The sequence below is a fragment of the Pan paniscus genome, chromosome 13, assembly GCF_029289425.2.
Source record: "Pan paniscus chromosome 13, NHGRI_mPanPan1-v2.0_pri, whole genome shotgun sequence".
Taxonomy (NCBI): Eukaryota; Metazoa; Chordata; class Mammalia; order Primates; family Hominidae; genus Pan; species Pan paniscus.
The window spans coordinates 134,535,558-134,555,112 of record NC_073262.2 but is presented as its reverse complement, the minus strand read 5'-3'; positions in this window follow the sequence as shown (position 1 = coordinate 134,555,112).

Below are 19,555 nucleotides of genomic sequence, written 5' to 3'. Positions count from 1 at the left end.
TGTATACTTATCTGGAGGGAGGTGGCAATTTCAATGAAGGGCATGTAGGCAGGGAGAAATAATAGTCATATGTAGCATAGCCTGATATCTCCACAAATATGCATATTCCAGTCTGAAAGCAGGGATATATAGGTGTAATAAAATGTAACAATCATATTTTAAAATATTTAACAGGATTTAAAGCTGAATTTGCTGGTGTACAAAAGAAGGAAAAATAATAAAATATTTAACTGGAGAGAAAAGTTTTCAGAATACCCAAACAAAACAAAATGAAACCAAGAGGACCTGGCTAAGAAGAGAGAGGATGAGTAAATGACTCCCAAAATTCTGTATCTCTATATAAGAAAGAAAAATGGTTTTGAGTTACAACAGATATGAAAAATGGCCGGGCACAGTGGCTCACGCCTATAATTCCAGCACTTTGGGTGGCCAAGGTGGGTGGATCACCTGAGGTCAGGAGTTCAAGACCAGCCTGGCCAACATGGTGAAATCCCATCTTTACTAAAAATACAAAAATTAGCCAGGCATGGTGAGGGGCACCTGTAATTCCAGCTACTCAGGAGGCTGAGGCAGGAGAATCACTTCAACCTGGGAGGCAGATGTTGCAGTGAGCCGAGATGGTGTCACTGCACTCCAGCCTCGGTGACAGAGCAAGACTCTATCAAAAAAGAAAGAAAGAGAAAGAAAGAAGAAAGAAAGAGAGAAAGAAAGAAGAAAGAGAAAGAAAGAAAGAAAGAAAGAAAGAAAGAAAGAAAGAAAGAAAGAAAGAAAGAAAGAAAGAAAAAGAGAGAGAAAGAAAGAAAGAAAGAGAAAGCAAGCGCAGGCTGTTTGGGGATAGGTCAGTCAAGAGAGAAAAACACGAGGAAATGGAGTTGTTCAAAAAATGTTACATTGGGCTGGGCACGGTGGCTCACACTTGTAATCCCGGCACTTTGGGAGGCCTAGGCGGGTGGATCACGAGGTCAGGAGTTCAAGACTAGCCTGGCCAACATAGTGAAACCCCCTCTCTACTAAAAATACAAAAATTAGTTGGGTGTGGTGGCACGTGACTGTAGTCCCAGCTACTCGGGAGGCTGAGGCAGGAGAATCATTTGCTTCTCCCTGGAGGTGGAAGTTGCAGTGAGCCAAGACCTCACCATTGCACTCCAGCCTGGGCGACAGAGAGAGACTCCATCTGAAAAAAAAAAAAAAAAAAAAAAAGTTAAATTCAATCTCACATAAATGAATTTTTAAAACACTTAAATGAATTTTTAAGATGGAAATCCTTATGTTAAGTTAAAGAGAAAACAGAGAATTTTATTAACTGAGAAAAATACCAGAAAACACAATTACAACAATTATAAGATTACATGTAAATGGACCGAATTCTCCTATTTAAAAAATAAAATTACAAACTAGATTAAAAAGACAAAATCCACACATGCATCTCATTTTAAAACACACACACACTTAAAGAAAAAAGAGAATAATTTAAAAGCCTAGCATAGATAAGTCATGTTTGCACAAAGCAAGTGTAGTGAGTCCCAGCTTGACTGATTAAGTTATTATGTTCATCCCAGGAGTCCGGCATACCTAGGCATGCCCAAAACACCAGTGGGAGGACCCACTGGAGGTCTATTTGCGTGAGGATCCAGGCCGCTAGGAAAGAATTCCTTCTTCAGACAAAGCCAAACAGAGGACCAAGGTTAACAGGTCAGAATGATGCTTTGTGAAGCAGGGAGGCTGCAGAGAGGGAGAGCCCCCAAAACAGGATATTGGCTTAAGGCAGCCCTGCTCTGTAGCTTTTCAACAGAAAGGAGCATTAGCAGGGGAGAGTACTGTTGAAGCATGTTGGCATAAACTCTCAATAATACTCCATTCAATGGCCCCAAGCACAGGCTGCGCCCCAGCTCCACTGAGGAATCACCAGCAAGTCCCTGCACCTCAGAGGCCTCCATTTTTTCTTCTACAAAGGGATGTGATTGGACAAACTGCTCCAAAGAGGAAAAATTGGGAAACAAACAGCTTTCTCAAGTGTACATGAAGCTTTTACAAAAATTAATTGCAATTTTGAAGACAAAGGTATTATTAGAAAAGATTTCACACATTGATTCAGACTGCAATTCAATAAATTACAGAGAAAGGCAATATACCACCATTTTGCACATGGCCAGATAAGAATGGAAGAAATACTCTGTGATAGAACAATCGAGTTGAAAAGGCAGTGCTAAATATAGAGGCATTAATTTAAAACCAAAAAAGGTAACAGGTACATATTCAAAGCTGTATCAGAGGGACTTTTGTATCTTTCATTCCTATAAGAACAAGAAAGAAAGATCTACATCTAAATTTTTAAAATATATATAAGCAATAAATTTTAAAAGGCAGTAATAAATATGAAATCATAGAAATTAGAAAAGAATATGCCAAATAGCAAAACTAAGATAAAAATTAATTAATATAATATTTACAAACCACTAATACTAAGGTATAACCAACTAAATACCCAAAAGAATATAAGGGAAACAAAATTTGAAAACTACATAATCATTAAAATTATTGGGAAATTCTATTCAAAGTTAAACTTTAGTGAGTTTGAAATGTTAAAGGAAGTGAGCAATTTTCCATGAAAACACAAGTAGAATAAGAAAACTCAGGTAGAACAACAGAAAAATTGGTAAAAGGGAAAGTTCAAGGAAGAAACAGAAAACTTATGCAATGAATATTTATAGAATGCATTCTATAAATATAAATGAATATTTATAGAATGCATTTATAGAATGCATTTTCAGAAAAAGGTGCCTAGACATGATAATGTTGCCATTAACATTTTTAATATTAAATAAATAAACAAAGCCCCATTTCATTTTTGAGGCCAATGTGGTCATTTTCTGTCTACTTATAAACATAAAGATTACAGTAAAATTTTTTTAATTTTTTAATTCATACATAAATTTACCACTTTTGCATACTTATTTTCATTTTATTCTATTTTCCAGTACTAGTACCATATATTTATGTTGTATAGTTGCAGGATGTGCTGCTATTTTATATCCCTTCTTTTAGAAATTGAATCAATATCTTCCATGTTAATTTTAGACTTTTTAAAACTTTTTTATTTCACAAATTATAAATATTCATTCGAAATAACTTAGATGATACACTTAATTATGAAGAAGCAACTGAGAATGTATGTGTAATTTTACTGCCCAGAGATAGATGGACAGATAAACAGATAGGTAGGCAGATAGACAGATATGCATACATACACATATATACATTTGGATTGGAATATTCCTTCTTGAAATTTTAAAATTGAGATATAATTCACACAACATAAAATTCACCATTTTATTTTATTTTATTTATTTTTTGGTAGAGTCAAGGTCTCACTCTGTCACCCCGGCTGGAGTGCAGTGGTGTGATCTCGGCTCCCTGCAACCTCTGCCTCCCAGGCTCAAGCGATCCTCCCACCTCAGCCTCTTGGGTAGCTGGGATCACAGATGCATGCTGCTACATCTGGCTAATAGTTTTTGTATTTTTTTGGTAAAGACGGGGTTTCACCATGTTGCCCAGGCTGGTCTCGAATTCCTGAGCTCAAGTGATCTGCCCACTTCAGCCTCTCAAAGTGCTGGGATTACAGGCATAAACCACTGTACCTGGCTGAAATTCACCATTTTAAAGTATACAATTCAGTGCCTTTTAGTATAGTCACAGTGTTATGCAATCATCACCACAATTTTAGAATACTTTCAATCACACCATAAAGAAATCCTGCAATTACTAGCAGTCACTCCTCAGTTCCCTCCTGTCCTCCCAGCCCTAGACAACCACCAATCTACTCTCTGTTTCTGTGAATTTCCTTATCCTGGACATTTTATAGAAATAGAATCATATGATATGTGATCCCTTGTGACTTGTTTTTTTCACTTAGCATAATGTTTTCAAAGTTCATCATGTTATAGCATGAATCAGTGCTTTATTCCTTTTTATGGCTGAATAATATTCCTTTATGTGGATATACCACATTTTGTTCATCCATTCATTAGTTGATGGACATTTGGATTTTTTTGTACTTTTCGGTTATTATAAATAATGCTACTACGAACATTCATATACATGTTTTTGCAGGAACATTTTTTTCAGTTCTTATGCATTCCATACATAAGAGTGGAATTGCTGGGTCATATAAGCTGGATCATATGGTAACTACACCATTTGACATTCCCATCAGCAATGTATAAGGGTTCCAATTTCTCCACAATGGCAACAATTGCTTTGTTTCATTTTTTTTATTACAGCCATTCTGGTGAAATGTAAATCATCTAGTAAAGTAGTATTTCGTTGTAGTTTTAATTTGAACTCCCTAATGGCTAGTGATAGGGAGCATCTGTTGTTTCGTGTACTTATTGACCATTTGTATATCTTTTTTGGAGAAATGTCTCTTCAAGTCTCTCGCCCATATTTCAATTGAGTTATATGTCTTTTTTATTGTTGAGTTGTAAGAGTTCTTTATATATTCTGGATACTAGACCCTTATCAGATTTGTAAATTTTTCCCCCATTCTGTGGGTTATGTACAGGAATTACATTCCATTTTCATTATCTATCTTGATACTGTCCTTTGATGAAACAAACAAACGTTTTACTTTTGATGAAGTCCAAATTATTCATCTTTTTTGGTTGCTTTTGCTTTAAGTGTTATATCTAAGAAACTGTTGCCTAATTGAAGGTCGTGAAGATTTACAATTGTTTCTTTCTAAGCGTTTTATCATTTTAGCTCATACATTTAGATCTTTGATCCATTTTGAGTTCATTTTTATGCATGGTGTGAGGTCAGAGTTCAACTTCACTCTTTTGCATGTGGATATCCAGTTGTCCCAGTACCAATTATTGAAAAGACTCTTCCTTTCCCATTGAATGGTCTTGAGATCCTTTTTGAAATCAATTGACCACAGATATAAGGGTTTATTTCTGTATCTCCATTCTATTACAGTGATCTATGTATCTATACTTATGACAATACCACACTGTTGTGATCACTATAACTTTATACTAAGTTTTGAAATTGAGAAGTGCGAGTCTTCCAATGGAATATACTTTAATACTCCTTTATAACTTTTTCACTCCAAAAACATAGAAGTAGTCACATCTACATATCAACAAATGTAATTCTATAGTATCCCACATTATGAATTTTCCATTATTTATTATTTATATTAGTTATTTGAAAAAATTACACTATATTGTTGGACACATAGGTTATTTCCAATCTTTTATTATCATAAACAATGCTTAGTGAACATTCATGCAGATAAATCTTTGCACATGCATTAAATTATTTTCTTAAAGACTATTATATTCTATTAAGTTTATTTACAGTAATTACATTCAGTTTTTAACATTATAAATAATGGGGGAATAACGTTTTTTGTATATTTGGTTCAGGGTCTTTTGGACAATTTCCTTAGACAAATTATACAAGCTTGAGATTCCTCAAAGGATATGAAGGTTTCAATGACAATTGATATATATCAATACCTATTTCAAATACATATTGCATCAATTTAATGCTGCCGCAAAACACCACACTTTTGTCAGAATTGGGTACAGTGTTTTTTTAAAAACTAGTGATTAAAAATAGTGCCTCATTTACATTTTAATTACATTTCTATGATTACTACAGATGTTTGTCTTCTCTTGGGTGCTGTAAAAGTATTTTCTTCTGAGTATATTGTTTTTTTCATGAGTTTTACCCAATTCTCTATTAAGGCCCTCAATCCAACTAATTTGTAAAGTCTCTTATTAAAGTGCACTGTTGCAAATTAAAACCACAATGAGGCCCAGTGTGGTGGCTCACACCTGTAATCCCAGCACTTTGGGAGTCCAAACCTGGCGGATCACTTGAGGTCAGGAGTTCAAGACCAGCCTGGCCAATATGGTGAAACCCCATCTCTACTAAAAATACAAAACTAGCCAGGCATGGTGGCACATGCCTGCAATAATCTCAGCTGAGGCAGGAGAATTACTTGAACCTAGGAGGCAGAGGTTGCAGTGAGCCAAAATCATGCCACTGCACTCCAGCCTGGGTGAAAAGAGTGAAACTCTGTCTCAAAAAAAAAATTTAAAAAAAGGAAAATAAATAAACTGGTATATATACCCAATAGAATACTATTCAGCCTTAAAAAAGAAAGAAGTCGGCCGGGCATGGTGGCTCACACTTGTAATCCCAGCACTTTGGGAGGCCGAGGCGGGCGGATCACAAGGTCAGGAGATCGAGACCATCCTGGCTAACATGGTGAAACCCCGTCTCTACTAAAAATACAAAGAAAAAAATTAGCCGGGCGAGGTGGCAGGCGCCTGTAGTCCCAGCTACTCGGGAGGCTGAGGCAGGAGAATGGCGTGAACCTAGTAGGTGGAGTTTGCAGTGAGCCGAGATCACGCCACTGCACTCCAGCCTGGGTGACAGAGCGAGACTCTGTCTCAAAAAAAAAAAAAAAGAAAAAAGAAAGAAGTCATGTCATTTGCAACATGAATGAGCCTAGAGGATGTTATACTGAGTGAAATAAAGCAAAGGCCAGGCGCGGTGGCTCATGCCTGTAATCCCAGTACTTTGGGAGGCCAAGGCAGGTGGAGCGCTTGAGCCCAGGAGTTCGAGACCAAACTGGGCAACATGGTGAACCCCATCTAGACAAAAAATACAAAAATTAGCCAGGTGTGGTGCTGGATGCCTGTAGTCCTAGCTACTCAGGAGGCTGAGGTGGGAGGATCTGTTGACCCCAGGAGGTGGAGGCCATGGTGAGCCATGTTTGTGTCACTGTACTCCAGCCTGGGTGACAGAGTGAGACCCTGTCTCAAAAAATAAATAAATACATAATGAAGTTTTAAAAAGCAAGCACAGAAAGACAAATACTGCATGATCTCACTTATATGTGGAATCTAAAAATATTGAACTCATAGTTGTAGAGAGCAGAATGGTGGTTACCCAAGGCAGGGGCAGGGGAGAGACTGGGGAGATGTTAGTCAAATAATACAAAATTTCGGATAGGAGTAAGTTCTAGAGATCTATTAAACAGCATGGTAACTACAGTTACTTTGTATTGTGTACTTGAAAATTGCTGTAAGAATAGATTTTAAACATGTTCTCATCACAATAAAATAAGTATGTGAGGTAATGAGTGTGTTAATTAGCTTGATTTTGTCATTCCACAATGCGTACATATATCAAACATCATGTTGTACAACCATAAATATATATAATTTTTATTTGTCCATTTAAAATTAAAATAAATTATAAAATGAAATAACTATGTCCTGTCATTCTTACTGCAAACAATTTCCTGCCCAATTTTTGCGTCATTTCTTTGTAATGTACAAGAATGGAGCAGCAGCAGTCAGGGCATCTTGCTGGGCTTAGAATGTTTATTTCTGGAAAAATGAAAGCAGGAGCTAAGCTGATTTTAGATCCTTCAAAAGTGGTCTTTTATTCTGCTTGTAGGATATTAGTCCTCTTTGTCATTTTATGTATTTATTTTAGAAAGAAGCACTCAGTGCAGAATTCAAAAGTCACCAAAGGATATCCAGCAAAAAAGACCTGTCCCCGTTCCCGTTCAGCAGCACCCATCCTGGCATCCACTGTCCGTCCATCTGTCCAACTGGCATTTTGTTGGTTTCCACTCTGTATAGAGGTAATAGGTCCTGTGGTTCAGAGAGGTTGAAAACCCACCTCTAGCACCTGACAGCCTTTCCTTGGGTCAAGCCTCAGTTTTCTCATCTGTGAAATGGGGATAGTGATTGTTACCTCGTAAATTATTGAGAAGATGTATATAAGGTACTTGGCAGAGATCCGGGTCCTGTGGTACCTCTGTGAACAAACCAGGCATGGCCTGTCATCAAGAGGTCTGCTCAAGCATCGCTTTCAGGTCTACATCTTGGTTGCCACTTCTTTTGTCCCCACTATGGATTGGGCTATTTCTCTTGCTGCTGACCTAGAATCCTCCACGTCACCTCCCGTGAGGGGCCTCCCGTGGTAGGACCAGGCCCCTCAGGCCCCTATGAGATAGAAGTCTGGAGCTTTCCACTGCCCCATACTGGCCATGAAAATTTTTTTGTTTGTTTTGTTTTTGAGACAGAGTCTCACTCTGTTGCCCAGGCTGGACTGCAGTGGCACGATCTCGGCTCACTGCAACCTCTGCCTCCCGGGTTCAAGCGATTCTCCTGCCTCAGACTCCCGAGTAGCTGGGATCACAGGCATGCACCACCACACCTGGCTAATTTTTGTATTTTTAGTAGGGATGAGGTTTCACCCTGTTGGCCAGGCTTGTCTCAAACCCCCGACCTCAGGTGATCCGCCCTCCTCAGCCTCCCAAATTGCTGAGATTACAGGCGTGAGCCACCGTGCCCAGCCCTGGCCGTGAACATTTTAAACCAACTTCTCGGACTTCATATTCACCAGATTTATCTTGTCAGATGCAACAAAAACATTTATACTCTTGTCTCAACGTTATGGATGGCAAGTGATCAGCCAGGGGGAAAATAAGATAAATAATGAACTTGTTTGCCTTATTCAGGAGCTGCTTTTGTTCTCCTTGAAGAAAAATAGTCACTGAACTCTTCTTAAAAAACTGGCTGACCTCTTCTCCACCAACTATGCGTCTCTCTGCTGAGAAGAGTGCATCTTCAGCCTGAAAATCCCTATCTCAAAACACCCGTTTATTGTTTAACAAAATGTTCTCATTGCTTTCCTGAACACAGTGAGGAAACTTGAGGAAGGGGAACCTTCTGAAGCTGGAGGGGTTCTTGGAAGAGGCCAAGGAAGGGATGCTGGTGCATCTGACTGAGGGGCAGTCTGGAGGCCAGTCTCTCCCTCTATTCCTGACTTCAGTTTCTTCTGCCACCGGGGAGCTACCACGTATGAGATGACAAAGCTGTCCCCAAACTTCCCAGCCTCAGGAAGAGGCTGAGGGCTTTCCCCACCCCAACCCCAAGCCTGTTCCACCCACATGCTCAGTGGCTGAAGCGCAGGCAGCCCGGCCCAGGAGGGGACCGCCTTCAACCTCTGCAGGCACAGGAGAGTCGAACTTTCTCCAGGTCAGAGTAACTAGACCAGCGGGATCTTGGGGAACAGCTATGACAAGAACTGGAGGCTTAGTGGAAACCCAGCTGTAAAGCCCATCACCCTGTGCATACCGCCAGGACATCGCCAGAGTGGCTTCCTGGGCCTGAGGTTTTTCTCTGGGACTGGCTGTGAGGGTGCTTCCTAGAAGGGAAGCTTCTTCATCTTCACAGCCTGGCCTGTGACCCGTGACTCTGGCCGGTAAGCAGGGAGTCCCCGGTGCAGCAGCACGAGGCACCCACCGGCGACCTGGTTGTTCTGTCCAAAAGATGGCTTGTGAGCACGTGCGTGTTAGCTCTAATTCATGCATGGGACTTTTTAACAATGCACTGGTATTATTTTATTTTATTTATTTTTTTGAGACAGAGTCTCGCTCTGTCACCCAGGCTGAAGTACAGTGGTGCAATTTCAGCTCCCAGGTTCAAGAGATTCTCAACCTCCACCTCCCAGGTTCAATAGATTCTACTGCCTCAGCCTCTCCAGTAGCTGGGATTACAGGCGCACACCACCATGCCTGACTAATTTTGCTTTTTGTATTTTTAGTAGAGACGGAGTTTCGCCATGTTGCCCAGACTGGTCTCGAACTCCTGAGCTCAGGCAATCTGCCTGCCTCAGCCTCCCAAAGTGCTAGGATCACAGGTGTGAGCCTCTGCGCCCAGCCCTCCCTGGTGTTATTTTAAATCTAGTCATCTGGCCCACTTCACTGAGAACTGTATTAACTTGGCCTTTGTCAGAAACTCCTATTTCTTTCACCTTATCTCTTCCTTTACCAGCAACACATCCTAAATTAGTATTATAATACTTTTTCAATCTAAGAGGATAAATATGTCTTAAGACTTTAAAAAACCTTCTTGGTTATTTGCATGTATTTATTATTCCTGAGAAAATTTAGAATCAGGTTTTCAGCATTCACAAAGCCATTGAGATTTTTGTCTGGAATCATGTTAAATTTATGCAGTACTTTGGGGAGAATTACTTCTTGATAACAGTACATCTTCCCATGCAGGCACATGCTCCAGCTCTCTACTTAGTTAATGTTCTTTTTTGTCCCTTTGGTGTTTCATTTCTGACATTACTATTGGTAATGGAATTTTTGAGATGTATTTGCTAATGGGTAATTGTCGTCAGGCAGGAAACGTTTTTATTTTTATTTAAAAATTAAAAATAGACTGGGTGCAGTGGCTCACGCCTGTAATCCCAGTACTTTGGGAGGCTGAGGGGGGTGGATGACTTGAGGTCAGGAGTTAGAGACCAGCTTGGTCAACATGGTGAAACCCCCTCTCTACTAAAACTACAAAAATTAGCCGGGTGTGGTGGTGTGCACCTGTAATCCTAGCTACTCCGGAGGCTGAGACAGGAGAATCACTTGAACCTGGGAGGCAGAGATTGCAGTGAGCCAAGATTGCGTCACTGCACTCCAGCCTGGGCGACAGAGCGAGATTCTGTCTCAATAAATAAATAAATAAGTGTTTTTTAAATAGGTCCACTTGTATATGTTCTGTAAAAGACTATTTCATTAAACCCAATTATAAGAATTGGAAAATGGGAAACCATATCACCATTATTAATTAGTCAATGATTTGACTGTCTATCAAAAAAAAAAAAAAAGCCCCCCAACAGGCCAGCCATAGTGGCTCACGCCTGTAATCCCAGCACTTTGGGAGGCTGAGGCAGGCAGATTAGTTGAGGTCAGGAGTTCAAGACCAGCCTGGCCAACATAGTGAAACCCCATCTCCACTAAAAATACAAAACTTAGCTGGGCATGGTGGCTGGAACCTGTAACCCCAGCACTTTGGGAGGCTGAGGCAGGCAGATTACTTGAGGTCAGGAGTTCAAGACCAGCCTGGCCAACATAGTGAAACCCCATCTCTACTAAAAATACAAAACTTAGCTGGGCGTGGTGGCTGGCACCTGTAATCCCAGCTACTTGGGAGGCTGAGGCAGGAGAATTGCTTGAACCCAGGAAGTGGAGATCGTACCACTGCACTCCAGCCTGGGTGACAGAGCAAGAGTCTGTCTCAACAGAAAAAAAAAAAAAAAAAAGGAGACAGACTACTTAATTAACGATATTTTGCAAACCATTTTGTTTAAACATAACCTGATATTGCTAAAGGGTAATGGTTAGACAAACCTGGGGATAAGATGGTGGAATGCAGATTTCCCTTCTATTTTATGGTGAAGACAATGTTCTAGAATTGTTGATAAAATGGTAGTACGACTCCAGGGTGAGCCCTTGGATTTCTGATGCACAGGTGCGCCTGCTTCCCACCATCTTTAGGTGGATCCTTCTCCTTCCCCACGTGTTCCTCGCCCCCTCCCCCAAACACACAGCTCTGTGTTCACCCATGGCAAAGCCATTCTGGCTACAAACCACCCTTGGGGTAAAACCAGTAAGATGACTGTTTTGAGGAGACCGAGATGGACAAGCTACATTTAACTTGTTAGGAAGTGTTTGCCTACCAAGATTTCTTAAAACTCTTTCTAGATTCACCTCAAGGGAAATATTTTCTCCTCTCACCTCTTACCAACAGCTGGTCAGTAAATTGAACACACTTTGCTCCGAATACGAGATCTGCCCATGAAAAGCTATTAGGCAGCCCAGGTGAGCAGGTGAGAAACTCTGATCAGAGACTAAAGAGCACATGAAACAATTCGGAAACTGTCTGGCTCTTGCTCTAAACTCATTACTGCTTTCTCCGTCCTGGGAGAAAACCTCATTTAGGCCCCTGGGTATCCATACTGTGAATTTCAGCAGTTTTTGGTGATCTTTGGAGGCTTGCTTGTCACATCTTTATGTAAGGGTTTGGTAGGCCAGGTGGTTTCAATAAGCACAGCAGACACATTTGGTACACCTTTGTTAACCTCCCCAATGTATATGACACAGATATTTTATTGAGTACGAAGTCTAGAACTGGACTTCCCAGGTTTGAATTCTGGTTCTGCCATTCCTAGCTATGTGACTTTGGGCAAGTTATTCAACTTCAGTGTGCCTCAGTTCCCCATCTATAAAATGGGAATGAAAATAGCCATTAGGATTAAATAAGTTAATAGCTAGTGGCTAAGCAAGCATTTAGAATGGCACCCAGTATACAGTAAGCACTCTATGGGTTTTTTTTTTTTTTGACATCTGGTTTGATAAATTGTTCCTTCCGATTTCCCTCTACACTTTATTCTTCACTGGTAATGGAAGGAACAATTTATCAAATTTAATCATAAATATATATTCAAGAAAATAAAAACATAGGCGGGTTTTTTATTACATAGCTCATGCCTGTAATCCCAGCACTTTGAGAGGCCAAGGCAGGTGGATCACTGAGGTCAGGAGTTCAAGGCCAGCCTGGCCAACATGGCAAAACCCCGTCTCTACTAAAAATACAAAAAGAATTACCCAGGTGTCATGGCACACACCTGTAATCCCAGCTACTTGGGAGGCTGAGGCACAAGAATTGCTTGAACCAAGGAAGCAGAGGTTGCAGTGAGCTGAAATCATACCACTGCACTCCAGCCTGGCAACAGAGTGATATGTCTCAAAAAATAATAAAATAAAATAAAAATGTATATCCACCCATACAAAAACGTGTACATACCTGCTCATAGCAGCATTATTCATAACAGCCTAAAAGGAGAAACAACCCAAATGTCCATCAACTAATGAAAAGATAAACAAAATGTGGTGTTATTCATGCAGTGGAATATTATTTGGCCATAAAAGGAAACAAATTACTGATACATGCTGCAACATGGATAAATCTTGAAAACATTGTGCTAACTGAAAGAAGCCAGACACATAAGGCCACATCTACTGTATGATTCCATTGATATAAAAGGCCCAGAAAAGGCAAATCTATTGACACGGTAAGTAGATTGGTGTTACCAAGGCCTGGCGGGTGGGGATTGGAGATTGATGGTTAAGGGGTACAGGGTTCCTTTTCAGGGTGATGAAAATGTTCTAAAATTGATTGTGGTGATGGTAGCCCAACTCTGTGGCTAAACACCATTGACTTCTGCATTTTAAGTGGGTGAATCGTGTAGTATGTGAATTACACCTCAAAAAGCCATTACAAAATAAATTTATTTTGTTTCAAAACAGGTGAAAGGTGTGTGTGTGTGTATTTAAGTTCATTTATTTTAACCCTCAATCCATTGTATTTACTGATCCTTACAAAATCATGACACTAAAGTTTATTTTCACGCTGACCTTTAATACGGGATCTGAAACAAAATATTGAACTAGATTCAACAAATTTGGAAGAGTTGGCTCTTTGTTGAATAAATATTTCCACCTTTCAAGTGACTTCATCTTTTCTAGAGATAGAAAGTTGTCCAAGGCGTTGACTTATAATAAAAATCTTGAGGGAAACTCGAATTTTCTCATGAAGAAAGTTTCTTGTGAAACTCAAAGCACACAACCAGATAAAGTGAGTTTTCACTGTGAGCCTCCATGCAGTCATGGCTGGCTTTCATACCTCCAGCCTTGCGGCCCTAATGTCCAAGGTGGCCCCAGCCCTAGCTCTGCTGGCCGCAGAGCCGCTGCTGGTCCAACCACTGTGAAATCTCCCCGGGAGCCTCAGAAACAGTCCCTACGGCTCTGGTGCTGCTCACTGCTGCCTCTGCTACCACCCCGGAGACCAGCCCCTCCCTCGGTGGTCCCTTAGGTGAGAGGGCAAGAGAGGCAGCCTCCCGCCATTTCCAGGGCATCCTGGGAAAGCATCAGGACCTCAGGGCCGCACAGCCTTCCTCATTCACACTTGGCCCAGCACCCAGGGCTTGCCCATGGAGCTACGATCACAAGATGGGAGTAGGCTCCTCCCCATGAGAAGTGGATTCCCTAGACGGCGGTAAAGAGAAACACCAGTGCTGGTTGTTATCCCCCTCTCTCTTCACCCCCCACATTCGCTGTCTTTATTCTCTGCCCCGCATGGCCGTGGTTCCATTAGGGGTTGCTCTCAGTGGTTAAATGTCCTGTCAGGAGGCTCCACTATCATGCTCTCAGCTCTCTGTCACAATCCCCTGTTAGTTCCCATATCATGTGAATAGTCCTGTCAAGAAACTCTCCCAGTAAAACCCTCTGAGTTGCCATAATGCGGACTCCAATGTCTCTCTCCACCAAGATTCGGGGAATCCTAGGATAGAGAGGTAGCTCCCCAAAATGATGAAATTGACTATTCTGTCATTAGGACAGCTGAAGCCTGAGCCATATTTAATTTGATTTGGAAAAATTTTTTAAGGTGACATTTCTTTTGCCTTAGTGTTGCTGAGCAAACCCATACCATGATGCAAATGTGGATCTCTGTGTGCAAATAGGGCTCCCTATCACCTGTCCACTGGAAGTCCTTGTGTATTCGCCATCATTTTGTGAAGAGAGTTTAGATGCGTATGACCATTTATCACCTTGATTAAAGCTCCCTTGGCTACTCCATCCAGAGCATGGCACTGGCCCCTCCTCTCAATCTGCCAGCAGAGCAAAGGCCAGGCTCTCACGGGTGCCTGAGATCACAGGGAAGCACAGCACAGGCAGCAACATCACTGCACATGCCCAGACCCAGCTCAGCCTGCTCACAGGGAAACACCTGCTTCCTGGTGGCCAGGGACAGCACACTGCTCCCTCTGGAACTGCCCCAGTGCCCAGCTTATGACAAAGCCAGGCCCAACTGATCCAACCCTCAGCTCCAGAGAGAGGATCTTTTTCTGCCATCCTCATCAAAGGCCCCACCCACTCTATTCTTCCTGCCCCAGGACATTATGTGACAGTGGAAAAACCGGGTCATGCAGGACCAGGATGGGGTTGGCTTGTCTGATCCCATTAAAGTAATCACAGTATATCACAAGATCTAAGCTATTCACATCCATCTGCGGTCAGTTTGTTACATTTTAGTAAAAATGTGGAAACAACCTACAATTTCATCAATAGGGAAGTGACTATTTAAATAAATTATGAGACCTCCATTCAACAGAATGCCATGGAAAATGATGACAGAAACCTAGATATAGTTATGTGGCATGCAGCGGATAGGAAGATTCCATGAATAATTTAGGTAAAATGCTTAGAATTGTATGGGCCACATAGAAATGCTCCAGAGGTGAGAGTAAGTAGAAAAAGAGGCTACAAAACCATGTTAGAATGCAATTGAATTGTATTATTAAAATAAATGCATCTTTATATATTTATATACATAGAAAAATTTCTGGAAGGATATTGACCAAAATATGAACAGTGACTATTTCATGGTGAGGGGCCTGGAGGTATTCTCCTTCACTTTCAGTTATATCATTTATATTATCCATATTTTTTTTATTTTGAGACAGGGTCTCACTGTTGCCCAGGCTGGAGTGCAGTAGCACAGTCTCAACTCATCACAACCTCTGCCTCCCAATCTCAAGCCAGCCTCCCACCTCAGCCTGCTGAGTAGCTGCGACTACAATTTCGCACCACCATGCCAGCTAATTTTTGTAATTTTTTTTTTTTTTTTTTTGGTAGAGACAGGGTTTCACCATGTTGGCCAGCCTGGTCTCAAACTCCTGCTCACCTTGGCCTCCCAAAGTGCTCAGATTACAAGTGGGAGCCACCATGCCCAGCCCTGTATTATCTGTATTCTAATGACTATGTGACACCTTTTTTTAAATAATTCAGGAAATGGTCAAGAAAACAGGTTTTTAATAATGTTCTGCTCAACCTTAACATGAGAAATCGTCACATGAACTTGGTAATGCAGCCCGAGTTACATAATAGTCAGAAAAAAAGCTATTTTTATTTTTTTAATTAGAATAAAATAAAGTAAAACCTTTCATATTTTAAAAAATCTAGTTACAATGCTTGAGGCCTGCATGGTGGACTGGAACCTGAGAAGTCATCCCCCACCATCCCCTGGTGAGGAGACCAAATGGCTTTCTGTGGAATGATCAGGTATCCCAAGGTGCTGCCCTCGGTTCTGGAGCCAGCCCACCTGGGTTTAATCTGACTCAGCCCCTTAATAAATTGTGATCTAGGGCAAGTTACACAGGACACAGAAGGTCACTTTATATTATTAAATATAAAATGTGGAAGGAAGACATAACAGTACTGCATTGGGCAGGTCTCTGGTTGCAAGCAACAGTACCCCGATCCCAATCTGCTTAAGCACAAAGAGGGCAGAGTGGTCCTTGGCTCAAAAAATTGACGCAACAGGAGTATGACTGAACTCAGAGACTGAATATGCCCATAGACAGCTCCAGGCCAACCACCTAGCATTACAGGAAAGAGATTTCATCCTTGCCAGATCCACAGAGAGAAAACAAATCCCTGGAAGTTCTTTAATTGGCTGGCTTGGGTCACATGCCCATTCCCGAACCAATCGTATAGCCAGGGGGTGCAGCCCATTGCAGACATCTGTTCTTCCCTTCCCAACACCCTTTTCCCTCATCCTTTTGTTACCAGTTATCAATTTTCCTTTAGAGACTCATCCCTTCCTCATTCTCCAGGGTTCTGCTGGGGCAAGCAATCTTCATATTTCGCCTCTGGGGCCCCAGAGATGGGTGCTTGAGCTAAGTCTGGCCAATCTATGAAAAACCATCTCCTTGGCCACAGTGACTGGCCAAGTCTAACAAGTCAAACAAGGCCAACAAGGCCAGATGGTCCTTCCATAAGATTCTGTCTAGACCTAAGAGGAGACATCTGAGGGCATCACTCTCCCTGCCTGCATCCCCTACCACACAGAGGAAGACGCTCTGTAGTAGGAAAGAATAAGGCCATCACATGGAGGCAGAGAAGTTACCAGGAGAAAGAGAGAGGCTCAACATCACTTAAGTCACTGAATCTGGTGGCCTCTGAGCCAGCGAATAAATAGGCTCTCGCCCTGGACTTCCTGGTTATGCAACCAATGAAGTTTCTTAGAGCTGGAGTTACGTTTCTGTCATTGACCAACTGGGGGCTTGGGTCTGGCCGGATCTGGGTCATGTGCTTGTGTCTATAATAAAAGAGATGGGTTATTGAGATTGGTAGGCCACAATAAAACAGGGTTAGAGTGGAGGGAGAGTTTCCAAAAGAAGTTAGTGCTGCACAGAAGAAAGCAATAATAACGTCCAGACAAGTATTGAAATAGTCAGTTATCAAATAAATGGGGGTTTTATCCAGTTCTATTAGCCTTTACAAATCAATTGCCAAAAATTAAGTATACAGAAAATAATTGAGAAAGTTGTATATATTAAATTTTGTCCCCTACAAATAATAGTCATATTTTTAATGCACGTGAGATATTTATAAAAACAACAAATATTCAGGCACAAAAGAAAATCTGGCCGGGCATGGTGGCTCACGGTTAGCCTGTAATCCTAACACTTCAGGAGGCCGAGACAGAAGGATTGCTTGAGCCCAGAAGTTCAAAACCAGCTTGGGCAACAGAGTGAGATCCTCGTCTCTACAAAAAAAGTAAATTAAGGCCAGGCGTGGTGGCTCACGCCTGTATTCCAGCACTTTGGGAGGCCAAGTCAGGCAGATCACGAGGTCAGGAGATTAAGACCATCCTGGCTAACACGGCAAAACCCTGTCTCTACTAAAAATACAAAAAGTTAGCCAGGTGTGGTGGCACGTGCCTGTAGTCCCAGCTACTCAGGAGGCTGAGGCAGGAGAATCGCTTGAACTCGGGGGGCAGAGGTTGTAATGAGCCAAGGTCACGCCACTGCATTCCAGCCTGTGCCACAAAGCAAGACTCCATCTCAAAAAAAAAAGAAAAAGAAAAACAAAGTAAATTTAAAAAAAATTAGCTGGGTGTAATGGTGCGCACGTATAGTCCCAACTACTTGGGAGGCTGAGCTGGGAGGACTTGAGCCCAGGAGGTCGAGGCTGTGGTGAGCTGTGATCATCCCACTGCATTTCAGCCTGGGTGACAGAGCAAGACCCTGTCTTAAAAAAAAGAAAAAGAAAATCTCAAGAAAGTTCAAATCTGATAAATAGTACAGTTTCAATATCCCTAATCCAAAACTTGGAAATCCAAAATGCGTAAAATCCAGAACTTTTTGAGGACCAACATGATGCTCGAAGGAAACGCTTATTGGAGCATGTTGAATTTCAGATTTTTGGATTAGGGATGCTCAGCTAGTAAGTGTATAATGCAAATATTCCAAAATCCAAAAAAATCCAAAATTAAAACATTTCTGGTCCAAAACATTTGGGATAAGGATATTCAACCTGTATAAGTTATATTATCTGATTACAATACAATAAAGTTAAAAACCCATAATAAGAGTTTAATGAGGCCGGCGCATTGGCTCATGCCTGTAATCCCAGCATTTTGGGAGGCCGAGGTGGGCTGCTCATTGGGAGACGGAGGTTGCAGTGAGCCGAGGTCGAGTCACTGCACTCCAGCAAGGGCAACAGAACGAGACTCCATCTCAAAAAAAAAAAAAAAAAAAAAAGAGAGAGAGAGAGTTTAATGAAAATGAAATGCAACTATTTTAATTAAAATTACTTTTATAAAAGTTTATAAAGTAAAAATAACATTTATATAAGAAAGCAACTGCTTGGGAAATTTTTTTTATTTTAAGGCAAAACCAGGGAAAATGTCTACTAGTCTATAGAACATATGCAGTAGCTCTGAAAACTTTATGGAAGAGCAGAACATATTTATCTGAGTTGAACATTTATCATGAATCAAGTGAAAATAAAATGATGAAAGAAACAATTATCACCACATCATATGGGAAATGGATAATAGTGACATGCGAGTAACAGGTCTTTACTCACCATTTACCACAGAACATTCCAGACAGGTTAAAGTTAAATACACACATGCATACACACTCACACAACCATTTTTTAAAACCACAACAGAAGAATATAAAAGCGTATGCTCCCCCTATCTACGGAGACATTGGTGTCAGGACCAAGTGTGGGTTTCAGGGCAGACAGACCTCTGAGTTTCAGTCCCAGCCGTGGTGCTTACTCAAGTACTTAACATTTCTGAGCTTAGTCTCCTGTCTATGTAATGTAGGTGAAAATACCCAGTTCGCAAGAATCAAAGCCACTATGTGGTCCACACTTTCAGCCTCTATAGTGGACTTACCCAGGCTGGGTGCTGGGGCAGCAAGAGCAAAACAAACAAGATCCCTGCTCTCCAGGAACAAATGGTCCCTGGGAGAAATGGCCTGAGCCAGGCGACCACACAAGCATGTAGTCAAAGAAAAGTGCAGGAGGCTACGAGAACTCAAAACATCTTGAAAATGTGTAAACATCTGTATATGAGCATAGAAAAGCAATACAGTGAAAGGCCATTTTATAGTAAATATGAAAATAATAATATCAATATATCTAACACTCTGATAAAAATACTTAAGAAAGCCCATATACCAGGTCATGTCCACTGGCACAGGGCTGACAAAATTCAACCAAACCACAAAGAGTGCTTATGCTATCAAACCCTTTCAACCAGCAATTAGAAAGAAAGAAACAAAAGAAGGAAGGAAGGAGGGAAGGAAAAGGGAAAGGGAA